This window comes from Heptranchias perlo, chromosome 14, assembly GCF_035084215.1.
Source record: "Heptranchias perlo isolate sHepPer1 chromosome 14, sHepPer1.hap1, whole genome shotgun sequence".
NCBI classification, from domain to species: domain Eukaryota; kingdom Metazoa; phylum Chordata; class Chondrichthyes; order Hexanchiformes; family Hexanchidae; genus Heptranchias; species Heptranchias perlo.
In genome coordinates, this window is record NC_090338.1 from 32,294,020 (window position 1) to 32,301,230 (window position 7,211).

Here is a 7,211-nt window from a genome sequence, read left to right on the forward strand (position 1 = left end):
GCCACCAATCTTGGTGTCATCTGCAAACTTACTAACCATGCCTCCTAAATTCTCATCCAAATCATTAATATAAATAACAAATAACAGCGGACCCAGCACCGATCCCTGAGGCACACCGCTGGACACAGGCCTCCAGTTTGAAAAACAACCCTCTACAACCACCTTCTGTCGTCAAGCCAATTTTGTATCCATTTGGCTACCTCACCTTGGATCCCATGAGATTTAACCTTATATAACAACCTACCATGCGGTACCTTGTCAAAGGCTTTGCTGAAGTCCATGTAGACCACGTCTACTGCACAGCCCTCATCTATCTTCTTGGTTACCCCTTCAAAAAACTCAATCAAATTCGTGAGACATGATTTTCCTCTCACAAAACCATGCTGACTGTTCCTAATCAGTCCCTGCCTCTCCAAATGCCCGTAGATCCTGTCTCTCAGAATACCCTCTAACAACTTACCCACTACAGATGTCAGGCTCACCGGTCTGTAGTTCCCAGGCTTTTCCCTGCCGCCCTTCATAAACAAAGGCACAACATTTGCTACCCTCCAATCTTCAGGCACCTCACCTGTAGCTGTCGATGATTGAAATATCTCTGCTAGGGGACCCGCAATTTCCTCCCTAACCTCCCATAACGTCCTGGGATACATTTCATCAGGTCCCAGAGATTTATCTACCTTGATGCGCGTTAAGACTTCCAACACCTCCCTCTCTGTAATATGTACACTCCTCAAGACATCACTATTTATTTCCCCAAGTTCCCTAACATCCATGCCTTTCTCCACCATAAATACCGATGTGAAATATTCATTCAGGATCTCACCCATCTCTTGTGGTTCCGCACATAGATGACCTTGTTGATCCTTAAGAGGCCCTACTCTCTCCCTAGTTACTCTTTTGCCCTTTATGTATTTGTAGAAGATCTTTGGATTCTCCTTTGCCTTATCTGCCAAAGCAATCTCATGTCCCCTTTTTGCCCTCCTGATTTCTCTCTTAACTCTACTCCGGCAATCTCTATACTCTTCAAGGGATCCACTTGATCCCAACTGTCTATGCATGTCATATGCCTCCTTCTTCTTTCTGACTAGGGCCTCAATCTCCCGAGTCATCCAAGGTTCCCTACTTCTACCAGCCTTGCCCTTCACTTTATAAGGAATGTGCTTACCCTGAACCCTGGTTAACACACTTTTGAAAGCCTCCCACTTACCAGACGTCCCTTTGCCTGCCAACAGACTCTCCCAATCAACTTCTGAAAGTTCCTGTCTAATACCATCAAAATTGGCCTTTCCCCAATTTAGAATTTTAACTTTTGGGCCAGACCTATCATTCTCCATAGCTATCTTAAAACTAATGGAATTATGATCACTGGTCCCAAAGTGATCCCTCACTAACACTTCTGTCACCTGCCCTTCCTTATTTCCCAAGAGGAGGTCAAGTTTTGCCCTCTCTCTAGTCGGGCCATCCACATACTGAATGAGAAATTCCTCCTGAACACACTCAACTAATTTCTCTCCATCCAAGCCCCTAATGCTTTGGCTGTCCCAGTCAATGTTGGGAAAGTTAAAGTCCCCTACTATTACCACCCTATTTTTCTTGCAGCTCTCTGTAATCTCCTTACATATTTGCTCCTCAATTTCCCGTTGACTATTTGGGGGTCTGTAGTACAATCCTATCAAAGTGATCTCTCCCCTTATTTTTCAGTTCTACCCATATAGACTCAGTGGACGAACCCTCGGATATATCCCCTCTCACTACTGCCGTGATGTTCTCCCTAATCAAGAACGCAACTCCTCCTCCTCTCTTACCTCCTGCTCTATCTTTCCTATAGCATCTGTACCCTGGAACATTGAGCTGCCAGTCCTGCCCTTCCCTTAGCCATGTTTCAGTAATAGCTATAACATCCCAGTCCCATGTACCCATCCATGCCCTGAGTTCATCTGCCTTGCCCATCAGACTTCTTGCATTGAAATAAATGCAGTTTAATCTGGACTTCCCTTGGTCTTTGCCCTGCTTTCTCAGGCCATCTGTCCGGTCATGTTCTGTACACTCTCCCTTACTGCCTTTTGTTTCTGTCACCACTTTACTTCCCACTGACTTCCTGCATCGGTTCCCATCCCCCTGCCACATTAGTTTAAACCCTCCCCAACAGCACTAGCAAACACTCCCCCTAGGACATTGGTTCCAGTCCTGCCCAGATACAGACCGTCCAATTTGTACTGGTCCCACCTCCCCCAGAACCGGTTCCAATGGCCCAGGAATTTGAATCCCTCCCTCTTGCACCATTTCTCAAGCCACGTATGCAGGTGCGTGATATGTTGGTGGTGCAGGTGTCCTCCTCTGCCACCTCGAGCCAGGCCTTCGTGGTGGCAGAGGCAGGCCACTTCCTCCCGTCTGCCGGAGAGAAGATCTCTCCTCCCCCTCCTCCTCACCCCATCCAGTAGGACCTGGAGTGAAACATCATTAAACCTGGGAGCAGCCTTCCCCCTGGGCTGCTCCATGCTGTAATTTTGGCTTCTTTCTGCAGCATCAGTCAGTGGAGGACTGCCCCTTTAAATAGGGCTCCTCCAGCTGACAACCTATGATGTGGGTGTGCAGTCCGCCCGCTGCGCAGCTTTCCAACGTGAAACCCTGAAGCCAAGGTAAGTGGCTTCAATTTACTTACGATCGCGTGGGGAACCCACCGATTTTACTGGGCGGGTTACTCACACGCCCAGTCAACCCCACTCTGGCAATCAGCCTCCCTCCTAATATCGGGCCCTAAGTGTTAAATAGGAACAGGCTGCAGAGGCTGAGCAGAAGTATGTTGGGTTATCAAGGGCATTAGGTTGGTAGGGGTAGTGAACTGGGCATCAGGGTCATCAATATGCAGCAGGATATATGTTTCAACATTAGTGTGGAGCACAGCAAAGTAAACAGAGAGGTTTTTCATAGAATCATACAGCACAGAAGGAGGCCATTCAGCCCATCATGCCAGTACCGACTCTTTGAAAGAGCTAACCAATTCGTCCCGCTCCCCTGCTCTTTCCTCATACCCTGCAAATTTTACCTTTTAAGTTTTACGTTTTTGTAAATATCTTGCATCTATTTCCAGATGTATGCTTGTTAACTGAGAAGCCTTCATAGAGGATTAATGAAACCTATTCTATTTGTTGAGTAAATGTATTCATATATTCTGTGTATACGGGGGCGGAGGAACTGGCCAAATGGAAAATCGGGAGATTTCTCGAATGCCCCCGTAATTGATTCCATAGTGCTGTATTATTGGCGTCCCGCTTTTTCCATGAGAATCCTGCGCTCTTTCGGGGGAGCCCGTCCACCCCACGTATATTGTGTTGATATGATTCACTAACTACGTATGGCTGACGACAGAGTTGAAAGCCTTTATTTAGAACTCAGAGACTTTCTGCTAAGCCACTAAGCAAGATAAATTCTCTTTTGTTAGTGTTCTTTTAAATGGGTGCAGATGTGTTGCACCTCAAGGCACGGTCCTATTCTGTAGCATAACGAGACACCTGCCAAGAAAATATTAATTTGCTAATTATTATCATTGTATAGGTGGGCATTGGGACTGCCATTTTAGAAATGGGAAAGTCACAAAGGCATTTTTAGTCACCTGACCCATTGGTGCCACATATAAGTTATTTTATCCTACATGCTGTCAGTACTTTGTTTCTCTGTGGAGTACTAAATCCAGATGGCACTATGATTATGTTGACTTGTGTGTTTCCTTCACAGCTCACTGTAAGGAACTATGCAAAAGTAGAATAATTCATTTATGTGCCCCATGGTGAAATATGTCTGCACTACAGAGTGTGAGCCAAACAAATCTACCAGGACGCATGCAGAATAAAATGGAACAGTTTTGCGAATCCCTAACCTTCATTTCAATGTTTTGATTTGCTGTATGCAAGAGCATTTATATTGTTACTTTTCCGGTGGCCATGTATTCTAAATCGGCTGATAAAATGTATCTACCGCAGAATTATATTACTTTATTTCATTGTAAATTAGATACCATGTATCTGCCTTGTAGATTACTGATGTAAATATTGTTTGTTACAGGCCAGGAGAGGGTGTAATGAACCCCCTGTGTAGAAAGTATTGTTTAGTCATACTACATATTCCTTCACTGTTTGTACATTTAAATCGTATTTCATGTTGCTATCTATAGGTGGTACACCAAACTGCGCATTGCAGCATGGGCATGAGAGATGAACATTTGATCCATCACTCTGCTGTGTCCCTGTTCTCATCTGTGGAGAGGCATCAGTCAGAGGTCATTCAGGCCCCTGCAAGGAGAGCCACTCCTGCACTGCTGTTACATGTCTTCTAGTGTATTGGCAATGTCCTGGTTGCCCGCTGTCTTGACTGTGGGACATGTATCTAGTGAAATCAGGGACACTGGGAGAAAAAAATAACACTGATATATCTGTGCCAAGTGTAATGATTTTTGATAATTAGCAATAATAAAGAATAATTTAGCCAGAAGTTCACTGCCCCTCTCGATGATGTTTGCCAATCACCGTGATTGCACTTTTAAAATTTTATATACAAGAATGTATAAAATGTGAAATGCCGAGAATATACAGTATTCTTGTTATTGAATAGACCATCTATGGAATCAATGAAGGACAACCTCATGCCAGAATACTTTCAAAATTTCATATATATAATTTCATATAACTCGCCAAGGCTTCTTCAGCAGCACCTCCCAAGCATGCAACCTCTACCACCTAGAAGGACAAGGGCAGCAGGTGCATAGGAACTCCACCACTTGCACGTTCCCCTCCAAGTCACACACCATCCCGACTTGGAAATATATCGCTGTTCCTTCATCGTCGCTGGGATCAAAATCCTGGAACTTCCTACCTAACGGCACTGTGGGAGAACCTTCACCACACAGACTGCAACTGTTCAAGAAGGCAGCTTACCACCACCTTCTCAAGGCCAATTAGGGATGGGCAATAAATGCTGGCCTTGCCAGCGATGCCCACATGCCATGAATAATAAAAAAAAATAATTTCTCTCAAGGAACAGCATTTTTATCTGCTTACTTTGGCCAGGAGATTATATAGCTGTGGTGGTGGGTGTGAGGTGGAGGGGGTGGGGGGAGGGAAGAAATGTTTAGCCATGATGGTCTGATCATCATATGGGGCAAGCTTGAGGGGCCTGCTAGTCTTTTTCTGCCCATCAATTTCGTATGTTTGTATGTTATAATCCCAGCTGTTTTTGTAATTCCCAGTGAGTTTTGTAATATTCAATTTGTTCTTTTTACAAGTCATGATTGAGTGATTTGTTAAGTCTAAGTACTAACATATTTCAGTGTGGCATGACAGAAGATGAGAGCTCACCTGCCCACTTCTATACGTGGTGAGTTCGTGATCATAATGGAACCTCCCCAAGCAGGGAGGGAAATTCAAAATGTCAGTCATATGCCCGCACCAGTTTTCCATTGGTAACAGAAGATCAATCATGGAATCAGGTGAGTAGGGTGATGAGAAGAAAAAATAATGTAAAACTGTGATGAAAATAAAAATGAGTGAAATATATGAAACAGAATAAGACAGTCACATCGCTGTAGGGAGAGAGCACTGTAATGGGATTAGTTAGGATTGCTCTAGCAAAGAACACAAGCATAATGAGCTAAAAAGCCTCTTTATGTGTTGTAATCTTTTGTGGTTCTATGAGTCAGTACTATATTACCATAATACAGAAGAACAAAACAATTATGGCTCAAGCAAACAAGTACTAGTATCAACTGACATTTCTACTATCTAAAAAGTAACTTTTTGCTCAGAGATTTTATACTTATAATAATTCTAACTGATGCCTATAATGTCCTGTTTGTATTTCTGATTTGTCTTTTTACTTGTATTTTGTTGTTGCTCTATTCTCTTATCCACAGACACTAACTTCTGGCACTGGGCTAAGTAATTTGGCTATAAACTGTGACCAGTGCTTAAAGGGTAAGTATGCTGTGCTGAATTGCCCCATATATATATATATATATAATATATTGTGTTCTAAACGAAGACATCTGTGTACTTACCACTGTCTCTCGATTTCTGTGTTTTATGTTTTTGAACTGTGGGTTAGCATCAGCCTAAAAACAGTGTAGAACTTTCCCTCATCCCAAATGACACATGTAGTTCTGTGTACCTGTACCCATGCAACCTGTCCTCATAATTTAACCCTTTAAGCCCTGGTATCATTTTGGCAAATCTCTGTATCCCCCTCCGAGGCCAATATATCCTTGCCCAAACCAGTACTCCAGGTGAGTCTGACAAAGGCTCTTTACAAATGAAGCAAACTTCCTCCCCTTTGTATTTCAGCTGCATTGAGTTGAAGGCCAAAGTTCCATTAGCCATTTTGATTACTGTTTGTAAATGTGCACTAGCTTTTAGTGACTTGTGTACCTGGACACCCAAATCCCTTTGCTCCTCCATAGTTCCTAGTCTCTCATCATTAAGAAAATATTGGATTTACAACTCTCTATTCCTTCATCCAAGTCATTGATATATATGGAGAAAAACTGAGGCCCCAGTACAGATCCCTGGGGAACACCACTTGTTACATTCGGCCAATCAACTAGATTATTCAGACACAGATCCATGCTGACTCTCTTTGATCAGCTCATACTTGTTCAAGTCTTCACTTTGTCACTGATGATAGATTCTAATAACTCGCCAACAACTAATATTAAACTGGAAGATTTGTAATTTCCTGGTTTATCCCTCCCTCCTTTCTTAAATAATGAAATGACATTTGCAATTTTCAAATCCAAAGGCACAATTCAAAATTAAGACTAACATATCTACAATTTCCTCACCTGTTTATTTTCATACACCAGGATGGAAACCATCAGGTCCTGGAGATTTGTCTACCTTAAGTCCTATTATTTTCTCCATTACCATTTATTTTACGTATCCAATAAGTTCCTCCCACTGACTTATTTTAGGTTCCATTGTACTGCTATTATTTTGTCCTCTTCCTCTACTGTGAAAATGGATACAAAGTATTAATTTAACAAGTCTGCCATTTCCTTATTGTCCGTCATAGTCTCACCTGCATCTGTCTTTAATGGGCCCACATTCCCTTTTACCACTCTCTGTTAATATATTTATATAAAAACTTTTACTGTTAGCTTTTATATCCCTTCCAAATATTTTTTCATTGTCCCTTTTTGCACCTCATTACTTTCTTTGTATCCC

General features: G+C 42.6%; 1 long non-coding RNA gene across 1 annotated transcript in view; it reads right to left on the reverse strand.

Annotated features, from left to right (window-relative positions):
- LOC137332409 (uncharacterized) overlaps positions 1–6,988 on the reverse strand; it is a 33,122-nt gene extending 26,134 nt beyond the window's left edge. Inside the window, exons 1-2 of the long non-coding RNA XR_010965659.1 lie at positions 6,830–6,988; positions 5,352–5,518 (exon numbers count right to left, since the gene is read on the reverse strand). This is a non-coding gene — a long non-coding RNA (uncharacterized lncRNA). The remainder of the gene's footprint in view (positions 1–5,351; positions 5,519–6,829) is intronic.
- Positions 6,989–7,211: the final 223 nt, after the last annotated feature.